Genomic DNA, 13,308 nt, shown 5'->3' with positions numbered 1-13,308 from the left:
TACCAGTATGTAAACCGGCTACAAACCTTCGCACTCTCTCCGCCTCAGTAGGGAGTATCATTAGTGCATGGCGAGATAATTCAGAAAACCTCGCCTCATAATCAGTCACTGACATCTGACCCTGCTGGAGCTGCTCAAACTGAAACCGCAACTCTTCCCTTTGGGAGGGTGGAATATACCTGTCCAAGAAGATACGAGTGAACCTGTCCCAAGTCATGGGAGGAGAATCTGCTGGTCTGCCAAGAGCATAAGACTGCCACCATCTAGGGGCTCTACCCTCTAGCTGAAAAGTAGCGAAATCAACCCCATGGGATTCCAATATCCTCATGTTGTACAGTCTATCCTTGCAACGATCAATGAAATCCTGTGGATCCTCATGTCGCTCACCCCCGAAGACAGGAGGATGTAGTCTAGTCCATCTGTCCAATAGTTTCTGAGGATCGGCGGCTACAGCTGGCCTCGGCTCAGGTGTAGCTACTGCCACTGGCTGGACTCCACCCACGGGTAGTGCACCCTGGGTCTGATATACAGCAGCTGCCTGTCCATGAGCCTGTGCGGTAGGGGTCTGTGCTCCCCCGCCCGCCTGAGATGTGGCTGGGTCTGCCGAAAATAAACCGGCCTGAGTCATATTGTCCATGAATCGCAGCATACGACCCATGACATCCTGAAATCCCAGTGCAGATGTGAAGTCCACCGGAGTTGGCTCTACCACAGGCACCTCACCCTGCTCCTCAATAATGGTATTCTCTGCTGGATCCACTGGCGGCATAATCGGAATAGTCCTGGGACGTCCTCGCCCTCTACCACGGGCTGGAGCCCTCCCTCGGCCTCTAGCAACTGGGGGAGTAGCTCTTCCCTGGTCTGGAATCTCATTAGAGTGTGTTCTCACCATCTGTGAGAGAATAAGAGAAGGATATTTAGTACTACATCAATTGCACGATGGAATATGAAGAAAGGTAGTTTCCTAACATCATATAGCCTCTCGAAGATAAGTACAGACGTCTCTGTACCGATACGCAAGACTCTATTAGGTATGCTCATAACTTGTGAGACCTAAGTGAACCAAGTGCTCTGATACTATGTTGTCACGACCCAATTTCACCTATAGGTCGTGATGCCGCCCAACACTACAGCTAGGCAAGCCAACTAATAAGTCAAACATACATTGGTTAAACTTGTATTCCAAGAAAATAATAAAATACCAACTTCTACCAATGTGTGTGTGCCAAGACCTGGTGTCACAAGTGCATGAGCATCTAGTAGATTATACAAAACTCCAAATACTGTCTGAAATAAAATAGACAGAATACAAATATAAGAAGAGACACTGGTAGCTGTAGAACGGCTTAGAAAGGCAGCTCACCACTATACCTCGGGATGACGTGGGTATGTGATGATAGGTCCTCCACTAGTACCTGTCTCAGATCCTGCACAAAAAGTACATCAAGTGTAGTATGAGTACGTAAACAATGTGTACCCAGTAAGTATCAAGCCTAATCTCGAAGTGGTAGAGACGAGATGGCTGACTTTGACACTCACTATGGGTCAATAATAATAACTGAAATAAAACTAGGATATTTAAATCAGCATCATTTACAGAATTCACAATAATTTATTTAATCAGCAGAAATAATCAAATTCCTTCAAATGTAACAATTTTCAATATATTAATTAAATTCCTTCAATTCAAATAGTTTCCAATTTATCAATTAAACCTCATTTACAGGAGTAACAATTAATTCCTTAACAAGCAAGAATAATAATTCATTAAATTCCAATGATTTTTCAATTTATTAATTAGCTTCACAAGCTGAAATAAATTATTAAAGTATCGTGTAATTATTATTATTAAGCACGATTTCTGTCGAGGACGTACGACCCGATCCAGAGTGTTGTGTACACTGCCGAGGGATGTGCGGCGCGATCCATAGATATCAATTAATATAAATAAATCAAAGAATATAATTTACACAAGTAAGGCATGCTTTGAGTCCTAAACTACCCGGACTTTAGTATTAATAGTAGCTACGCACGGACTCTCATCACCTCGTACGTACGTAGCCCCCATAATTTAGCAACAATTGTATAATCTTAATCACCTATGAGGTAATTTTCCCCTCACAAGATTAGATAAGAGACTTACCTCGTCTTGCTCCAATTTAATCCACCATAAGGCCTTTTCTATGATTATCCAACTCCGTCTGGCTCGAATCTAGCCAAAATAATTCGATACAATCACTAAATATTGTGGGAATCAATTCTATAAGAAAATACTATATTTTTAAGAAAAGATCCCGAAATTAATTAAAAATTCGCTCGCGGGGCCCACATCCTGGAATCCATCGAAAGTTATGAAATCCGACAACCCATTTAATTACGAGTCCAACGATACCAGTTTTACTTAAATCCGACTCTGAATCGATACCGAAATCTCAAAATATCGTTTCTATGAGATTTCTAAACTTTTCCAAATTTCAATCTCAAAACACTAATTAAATTGTGAAAATAATAATATACTTGTATATGTAGACCAAATCCGAGTTAGAATCACTTACCCCAATATTTTTCCCTTGAAAATATGCCAAAAGTCGTCTCTGCTCAAGCTCAAGTTCGTCAAAAATGGCAAATGGGACGAATGCCCTCTTTTTATAAAACTGCCCTGCAGCCTTCGGAACTGGTCCTTGAACTGGGCCTCGATCGCGGCTTCGATCACAGGCTCGAGCCTGGACCTCGGTCATGGCCTCGATCAGGGCATCGAGGTTGGGCCTTCGATCATAGCCTCAATCATGGCATCTAGCTTGAGCCTTCGATTGTGACCCTCAATCTTGGGTCTCGATCCTGGCCCTCGAGCCTTGCCTTCGATCATGGCCCTCGAGCTGGACCTTCGATCATGGCCCTCGAATTGGACCTTCGATCATCGCTTCGATACACTAGATCGAGCCTGTACCTTGTCAACCCTGGGCTCGATATGTGGCTCGATATCTGGGCTCGATCACAGCCCAGAATGTCCAATAGAAGAGGAAAAATTGCATCAGCTTTTTAACTCAAATTTTTGATCCGTTAACTATCCGAAACTTACCCGAGGCCCTCAGTACCTCAACCAAATATAGCAACAAGTCCTAAAACATCATACGAACCTCTAAATCACATCAAATAATGCTAAAATCATGAATCATACCCCAATTCAAGCTTAATAAAACTAAGAGTTTTCAACTTCTACATTCAATGTCGGAACCTATCAAATCAACTCCGATTGACCTCAAATTATACACACAAGTTATAAATTACATAACGGAGCTATAAAAAATTTCGGAACTGGATTCCGACTCCGGTATCAAAAAGTCAACTCATCGGTCAAACTTCCAAACTTAAATTCTTGTTTTTAGCTATTTCAAGCCTAATTTAACTACAGACTTTCAAATAAAATTCCGAACGCGCTCCTAAGTCTAAAATCACTATACGGAGTTGTTGGAATCATTAAAATTCTATTCTGGGGTCGTTTTCATAAAATATTGACCGAAGTCAAACTTAGCACTTTAAGGCCAACTTAAGGAACCAAGTGTTCCGGTTTCACCCCAAACACTTCCAAATCCCGAACCAACCATCCCCGTAAGTCATAAATCATTACAAGAACCTACGAGAAGTTTTATTTTAGGAAACGAGATTCTAAAAGTTAAATGACCGGTTGGGTCATTACACAACCATTAAAATATTTTCATATGATTGGGACATTATTTTCTCATTTTCGGAAATAAAAACAACATACTCGAAAAAAACATATAACAACCCAGTATAATCTCACTAGTGGGGTCTGGGAAGGGTAGTGTGTACGCCTAGTGGGGTCTAGGGAGGGTAGTGTGTATGCAAACCTTACCTCTACCATGTGGTAGAGAGGCTATTTCCGATAGAACCTCGGCTCCCTCCCTCCAAAAACTCCCCACCTTTCTCTTGAGGTGACTCGAACTTATAACCTCTTGGTTGAAAGTGGAGGGTGCTCACCTCTAGAGTAACCCACTCTTCTCCGAAAATTACATAATAACGAAAAATTATAATATAGTACATAGAACAAATACTTGAAATCAAAGACGAGTCCTAAATATTTTTACCATATATGATTTTGCTTGGCCCATAAACTTATGAGCAATCTAAAAATTGCACGGGCATCCTATTTGGTTGCTCCCATTTAACATGTACCCACTTTAATTTCTTTTTAAATTTGTACCCACTGTTTAAACAACTTCAGGCCTTTTTCTCCTTTTTCTTCTTCGGGTAATAGTGATTTGATATGGTGTTTGTGAACATATTTTAAGGTAGTTTATGATGTTTTACAGTGGTGAGCTATTTTGGTATTTTACTTTTTATTATTGCTTGGGGTTTCTTCTTTTTCTTTTCTTTTTTTAATTGCAAAATGGGTTCGTTAAATTTATTGTTGTTTTGACAAATTGATGTTTGGGGTTTATTTTTTATGATATTTGAAGGTTATGTTTTAAATTTGAGCTTATTTGGAGTAAATTTAGGTATTAAATTGTATATTATTTTGTTAAAATTCGAAGAACAAATTTCTGTTTCTGGGCAATTTGCACTTCAGGCCTATTTGGCATTAAGTGCATAAAAATGTTGGTTGTACTTCAAACCTTTTGGGGTTAAGTGCATCTGAAGTATAGTTTTTCCCTTCAGACTTATTGGCCTTAAGTGTAGGAAAACATTTGTTGTACTTCAGACCTTTTGGCCTTAAGTGCATCTGAAGTATAATTTTTCACTTCAGACTTATTGGCCTTAAGTGCATGAAACCATTGGTTGCACTTCATACCTATTTGGCCTTAAGTGCATCTGAAGTGTAATATTTTCACTTCAGACTAATTTTTATTTTTAAATTCAGACCTGATAAATCTGAAGTTAATCGTAAAGTGGATATGTTTGTAATTATTTTTTGCAAAAAAGGGTATAGATTTAATTGTGAACCCAAAACCGTGTATAGATACAAAAGTCCCATGAACAACTAATAATTCATGAAATGAAGACATTAATTTCATATCTTAATTGTTTTAGTGTGCTTGATATTTTCTTACCAAAGTTGAAAGAATTAAATATGTCCATATCTACCATATTAATCATGGTTGAAACACACTAATATAGGAAAATGAAAAACGTATTATGCATTCAAAGAAGGAATAAGGAAAATTGGGCATGTCTTTGTGCCATCTTCCCATGTGGACCTAGGAATGGGATGCCATTTTACCTAATCAATAAATTGATACGATAAGTGGTCCAATTGACATTTTTTGTAAATATGCAAACTTCATAGGAATTAGGAAACTTGGGCCAAGAAGTCAACATTTAATGTAGTTTGGAATTCTTCCTTGTTAAGGGGCCAGGTTGTGTAATCACATGACCCCCTTCAAGTTGTTATATAGGGCAAGTTGAAACAAAAACTAGAACTAACCAAAGAAAAGAAATGAAAAAAGGCAGCACTAGTGGAGCCTCTAAAATGAAAAAGAAAATAAAGAGAATAATTGTTGAATGAATATACTCTGTATATGTGGATATTGATTAGTTTGAGATTAATTATGTTAACAGGGTCATGATCCAAAGTTTTAGGATCGAAATAATCAGGTGTCATATGGAAGTTAGTAAAGCAAACTTTGAATGACGATAAATCAGACAGCAAAAGAGAAATATATCAAAAGAGATACAAATATTTAATGTAGTTTGGTCAATTGAGCTACGTCCACAGGCGAAAATGACTAATCCACTACTGATATATTTTCCAATTCTATTTGAATTTGCATAAAATGACACTAATCTTAGATTAAAGTTAAGAACAACATATTGTTATTATTTAATTATGTTTTTAATACGCCCCTTAACGTGAAGGCAGAAAGTTTTAATAATGGGCGAGATCAGACTCGAACGTAGGACCATTGTCTACTCTCGTACAATGTTGAAGTGTTTGACCATCTCGTCTAAAACTTAAACTATTAAAGAGACCGTACTTTTATTTACTTAATTACGTCTTCAACATCTGGCTATGTTGATACTGAATGTTTGAGCTTGATCATGTTAACAGGGTCTTGATCCAAAGTCTACTGCTGATTTATTCTTTAATTCTATTTGTGTTGGAGAAAAAGCTGTGAATACTGAAGACTGCTTTATATTAAAGCTTGAAGCAGATCCCTCAACACTTAAGGCAAGAAGCAACAACAATGGAGAAATTATAAGACATACTATTTGGGGCTATTTTAGCCAAAGAACAGGCCTTTTAATCCAACTTGAAGATATTCATCTTCTTAAACTAAAATCCCCTTAAAATGATGTCTTTTGGGAAACAACAATGGAATCATTTATTCAAGATTATTGAACAATCGATGGTGTTAACATTGCATAAGCTGGTAAAACATTTGTTTCTTTATTCAGATTCGGCGAAAATTCAGAAGGTCATACTAGGGATTGAAGAAGTTGGACAATTGAAGAAGTTGATTTTAATATAAAAGGACTTTCTGTGGATTGTTTTTTGCCACCTAGTGATTTGAAGAAAGAAGATGAAGATTGTGGGGTTGTTATGAATCATAATATAACCAAGAATTCAAGGTTGGAATCCAAAAATCATGTCAATTCTCCTAAATTTGTGGCCGGTGCTAAAGGTGCAGCCAAAATTGTGGCTATTGATGACAATTCAGAAGACTAATTGTCACGACCCAAACCGATAGGCCACGACAGGCACCCGGCACCTTACTCAACCGAGTATCAATGCAACCTATCTTTCGTATCATACTATCATAAGTAATTGAGCCGGAGAGGATGCGGTGAGATAAGTAGAATAAAACATGAGGAAATACTCAATATATGTTGACCCAACTTGATATACCGACTTATACATATGGCGTATTGGCCTATAAGGCCATACTAGTATCTGTATACATGACATTTGTCTACAAGTCTCTAAGAGTACATAAAAATCATAAAGGTCGAAACAGAACCCTGCCATACCAAATAATACATATTCAAATCATACTGACCAAATATGCAACTCTGGAGCAAGTGGAGTGCACAAACACCTTCTGCTGAGCTGCTGGCCTACTAGGAGAACTCTCAACTGGTCTATCAGGACCTGCGGGCATGAAACGCAGCGTCCCCAGGCAAAAGGGACGTCAGTACAAATAAAGTACCGAGTATGTAAGGCATGACAATAGTATATAAAAGACATGAAAGAAACATGGAGTAAAGAACTCAACCTGAAATTCTGAATAGCTCTGTGAATCATGAAAATTTATAATGTCATGCATGTGCGTATAAATGCCATACCATGCATAGGTATATGCGTATATCATCATCAAGCCTCTGAGGGCATCCTACCATATAATCTCAGCTACTGTGGGCAAAATCTTCAACGTATACCAGCTGATCAGGTGGTGGTGCGCATATAATGCCTTAACCTTTTCAAATTATCCCATATACATATAATATACACGTATATAACGCCTTCTGGTCATGGGTCAATGTACATGTATAAATGCATGAAATGCATAAGAAATACGTTAATAAGATTTCTCGAATATCATAAAATCAATATGCCTTTCGGACAAACTTTATCAAATGCTTATTTTTCTGAGACCCATGAACAGAGGATATAATAATAATTCACATGAAAAATCAAGAATATATACATCCCTAGTATTTCTATGAATAGAGTCATTTATGAAAGTTGCATATTTTGCTCGTTTCGTTTGTATCATTTGGATCATGCCAAAAAGAAAGAAGGGATAGCCTTAACATACCTTAACTCTGTTGAGTCCTTAATACCTTCCTAGAAATTCGTCAAACAACTCAATTCAATCTACCACATCATAAGGAGATTCAAAATCAGCGCTGAGTAAAGGCTAAGTCCGCAACTTAAATTAGTAGTTCGTTTACGTAAATTTGGGCAGCATCTCCCCTGTAACTAGGCCCCCCTCCAAAACCATATACCAACAACAACAAGAACACAACAATAACAATATGTGAGCATTATTTTTCAACCTTATCTCCATCATAATATACCACAAAACAGCTCACACACCCTAATCACTTCATACATTAAACGACAACCAAAGTAGTGTCAAACAACTTAAAATAACGTACCGATGAATGACCAGCCCACCATTCCGTCATTATGTGGTGTTTCTACACACAATTTATCCTCCAAAACTCCATTAAACATTAGAAAAATATACAGCACAAAGGCAACACGAAACAGAACAACACAACAGTCTATTACAAGTCAAATAACTCGAACTCACGGCTTCCGATCACCGTCCCGTGAGTTCTAACTATTAGAAAATAAATTTATAAACCTTCCTTGATATTTAAACACTTAAATACAGAAATTACATATTTTCTTAACTATTAAGTACCTTCCAAAACTCAAACCACAAAGAAAAAGAGAGGCGATATAGCGATACTTACATCGTAGGGATCGTTTTAATATTATTGCTACTTGATTCCGTGCCCGGGATGATAATATTGTTTGAAGCTCTTATAGAGAGCTTAAGATTAAAGTTAGGGGTGTTATTTGGGCGAGATCTCTGGAAAATTGGAGAAAGAGACGAGATGGGATGCAAATATCCCAATTGTTTTAAAAGTCATAAAGGTGATACTTGGCACCCTTTGATTGGCCCTTCTTCCAATGCTTATAATTTTTTTTATGAGGGTGTCGTATGAACTAACGGTTAAGTGCATTGGAAACTACACTCCAAGACCTTCAATTTGATATATAATATGTCCTAAAAATACCTCATATAGAGCACAAAAATATTTCTCAAAAAGCTCTGTTACATGGCAAATTCTTAGTCTGTGTTTCCGCAACTTTAATCCGATTTTTCTCAAACTTCATATTTTCTATAACATCATATATAGCCATATTATGACTTTAAAATCATTTAAATCATGATTAATAAGTCTCATATTCATTACATCACCTTGGGACGCACAGGGTATAACAATCTTCCCCCCATAAAAACATTCGTCCTCGAATGTTAAACTCTCATAAATCTATAGATATTTTGGCAGAGTCTCCTCTGTAATGGTACTACTACCAACTTGACACACATCAAACCCAACAATACAAAGCCACACAGGGCCACAATCATCAATAACACCAATGGCCTCACACGACCAATAACAGTAACTAACATAAGAATCAAGTACCATATACGTACCTAAAGGATGTGATGTCTCAGTCTGATTCTCCTCTGGAAGTGGAAAAAAATGAGGATACCCAGTCTTCATTTCTTTTTCAGCTTCCCAAGTCATCACCTCCACATTATTGTTAATCCAAAGTACTTTAACCGAATCTACATCATTAGTTCTTAATCTCCGAACTTGTTTATCTAGTATAGCAATGGGAGTTTCCTCATATGATAGTTGCTCTGTAACCTGAATATTATCAACTAGAATTACTTTATAGGGATCTCCAATACACCTACGGAGCATAGACACATGACAGGATGTATGTACATACTCCAATTTGGAAGGCAAGTCTAACTCATATGCTACTTGGCCTACTCTGCATATAATCTTATAAGGTCCAATGTACCGAAGGCTAAACTTTCCTTTCTTACCTAATCTCATAATGCCTTTCATCGGTGACACCTTTAGGAATACCCAGTTATCTACCTGAAACTCTAAGTCTCATCGTCGATTATCTGCATAGGACTTCTGACGACTCTGTGCTACTAATAGCCTTTCCCTTATAAGCTTAATCTTCTCAACTGCCTGTTGTAGCAACTCTGGTCCTACTAACTTAGTTTCCCCAATCTTGAACCATCTGATAGGTGACCTACACTTCCATCTGTGAAGAGCTTCGTATGGAGCCATCTGAATAGTGGAATGATAAATATTATTATATGCAAACTCAATAGGTGGAAGATGATCATCCCCACTACCCGTGAAGTCCATCACACAAGCCCGTAGCATATCCTCCAATGTCTGAATAGTACGTTCAACCTGACCGTCTGTCTGAGGATGAAATATTGTGCTAAGACTTACCTGAGTCCCCAATCCTTTTTGGAAGGACCTCCATAAATTAACTTTAAACCGAGCACCTCTATCTGAGATAATAGATATAGGGACACCATGAATTCGTACTATCTCCCTAATGTAAAGCCTTGCATAATCCTTTGCTGAGTAGGTAGTCTTGACAGACAGAAAATAGGCTGCTTTTGTAAGTCTATCGATAATAACCCATATAGAATCGAACTTACGTTGGGTACGAGGTAAGCCTATGATGAAATCTGTATTAATCACTTCCCATTTCCACGTCGGAATCTCTATAGCCTGTAATAATCCACCAGGTTTCTGATGCTCAATCTTAACCTGCTGACAATTAGGGCACTGAGCAACAAACTCTGCTATATCCTTCTTCATTCCATCCCACCAATATATTCCCCTGATATCATGATACATCTTCGTCGCTCCTGTATGAATAGAATAACGAGAATAGTGAGTTTTTCCCATAACCTGCTGACGCAACCCTGCCACATTAGAACACATAATCGACCTAGATATTTGAGGACTCCATCTCCTGTAATCTCAAATAGTGTATTCTCCTTTTGAGGGGATGTATCTCTGTAATGAGCTAGCACATGATCCTCATACTGGCGTTCCTTCACTTCAGTTACTAAAGAGGATGTTGCCGTGTCTTGAATAGTAACTCCGGTATCACCTAAGTCCAGTAATCGAACTCCAAGACTAGCTAGCTGATGAATTTCATGGGCTATCCCACACTTCTCTGGCTGTAAATATGACAGGCTACCCATAGATCTACGGCTGAGGGCATCGACTACTACATTCGTCTTCCCCGGATGGTATAAAATATCATCGTCGTAGTCTTTCAGTAGCTACAACCATCTCCTTTGGCGTAAATTCAATTCCTTTTGATTGAAGATATATTGAAGGCTCTTATTATCTGTATAGATATCAACATGAATGCCATATAAATAGTGCCTCCACATCTTTAGTGCATGAATCACCGCGGCTAACTCAAAATCGTGTGTCGGATAATTCTTCTCGTGCTTTCTTAGTTGTCTTTAAACCTAAGCAATTACTTTTCATGGTCGTTCTACCACTTGTTGCATGAATACATGGCTTATCTCATTGCCCACAAATACTGGAATTTCCTGTAACTCATATGATCTCAAATATCATCTTTTGATTTTTTTTTCTTCCCGTTCATTAGCCACGATAGGTGCCACCTTCTTATGGAGTGCATACAATGTTGTTGTGAGACTGTTGTTACAAGACCATTTCTTCCTTATGTCACTATGCTTAAGTTGAAGCCTTCTTCCTTATTCCCTCAGCTAGTCTTTCTTTGTAGTACTTAAGAGAGACCCTTTGACTTCTGTAAAGCTGCGAGCTTATTACATCGTATACCCGAAAGAATTTTTGACGTTCTTACTCGCCTATAATTATCCTTAATTACTTACCTCCACGCCCTTGTGTTCGTAAGGTTGATTCTGAACTGAAATATTTTTGACTGTTTTCTCAGTGGCACCATTTTTTTTAAATTTATACGGTACCTTTAACAACCCCAAATCCTATATGAATATTTCTCAAGGATTACGATGTTATCATATTTGCGAGATTGAATTCCCTATGTTGGGTTTCACTATGTTTATCTTGCACAACCTGCTTATTTGTCTATATCCTCTTATTCAGCCATGGCTAGGCTCTTCCTGAATCAGCTACTAACTACACGTTAGTCCATTATCATATCTATATTCTGCGTAATCTCTCGTGGGTTATATCCTTTGTCTTAACTTACCCCGCACACTGGCTCCTTATGTATCCATTGTTCATTTGCACTTACTTATCAATAACATCTAGTGATAGAACCCTTACTGCATCTCCCCATCATCATGCTTACATAATGTTCTGGAATCGTATCATATCCGTAGGATCTGAATAAATGCAATCTCCTTCCTTTTGCCTTTCTACCACATTCTTCCTTTACTATTCCATAGTTACCTTAACCACATAACTCCGACTTAATACCATATCATACCATCTTCCCCCTTTAGGGGAGTACTAACATTTATTGCTATGAAGATTTACCTATAAATGTTTCACCTCTTTATATTTGGCGTCTTTTCACATCTTCACGAACTCTTACTTGCCTTGCGGTAACCCTTCTGTACCAGGGATAATTTAATTTCTTACACACAAAGGTGACACCTAGTGTAACTGTCACACTTAGTCCATTAAGCTTAACTCTGCTCACAGCGCTTGTTTTAGGGAAGCGTCTTCCTGAATTACCTTTAAAGGTTATTCTTCTGTTGTCCATTCAATTATCGTCGGAATGCGACCTCTGAAATTCTCACGATGTCAACTATGATCAAATCTTCGGTCCCGAATTCATGTTCAGTTAATCTTATTCATTAGCCCATACTAATTTCTATTACTCCGGGGATCTAACTTTTCCTTCTGGTAATCATGTATGAGTCACCAACTCATTTCTCGAAATGGGGACATGACTTTATGGCTTATACTCTTTTATTGTCTCAAGGCTTGTAACTTCTTGTCTTTTCCTTCACTTGACTATAGAATCTGTAGTCCTGTCATATTTTGATTTACCGTTATCATCCATTTATCACATCTTACTCATAATGCTTCATTTACTTTCTTCTTATTCTCCTGCTAATATTTCTGTCTATCACCTTATTATGAAAACTTCTTCAAAACAATCTTTCACTTTTAGCCCACCTTGATTTAACTCACTGGCTCTTCGGGTCACCTAACACTCTCTCTTTACTAGGGATGAGAGCTATACAAAGGTAAATATTTATCCCTTTTAGGATTCCAATGCCAATCTTCTGAAATTTCTTAACATTCTAGTATTCATATCTGATTGTACTATTCTAGAGTGCACCATCTGGGTGTCTCACAAGGAGAACCATTACCACGTTTGCAATATCCTTCAGAAATGTGAGCTAATGATAATAATTCGTCCACAATTTTGGGTTACTCTAACCCTAGCTCGATGTTGATATCCCATCCTTCTCTTAAATTATATTTGTTAGCTCCAACGGGGCATAACTGAAATGGGTATTGTCAAGTGAATATATCTTTGTTATTGTTGAAAGTAACTCGGAATGCTTATATTTCTTTGCCTAAATTGTAAATACAGATAATCTTCACTAACTAGGATCCTTCTTCACCTAGCTTCTTTTACCTGTTGAAACTTGTATCTACCTTCTGATTCTCTCGTTGCTTTTTACCATAGGGGTAGATAGATATTCATGCCTTAGGGCTCCTTATAAAAAAGCTTATACATAT

This window comes from Nicotiana tomentosiformis, chromosome 5 (genome assembly GCF_000390325.3).
Source record: "Nicotiana tomentosiformis chromosome 5, ASM39032v3, whole genome shotgun sequence".
NCBI classification, from domain to species: Eukaryota; Viridiplantae; Streptophyta; class Magnoliopsida; order Solanales; family Solanaceae; genus Nicotiana; species Nicotiana tomentosiformis.
The sequence above is the reverse complement of the archived record's forward strand: the minus strand, read 5'-3'. Positions refer to the sequence as shown.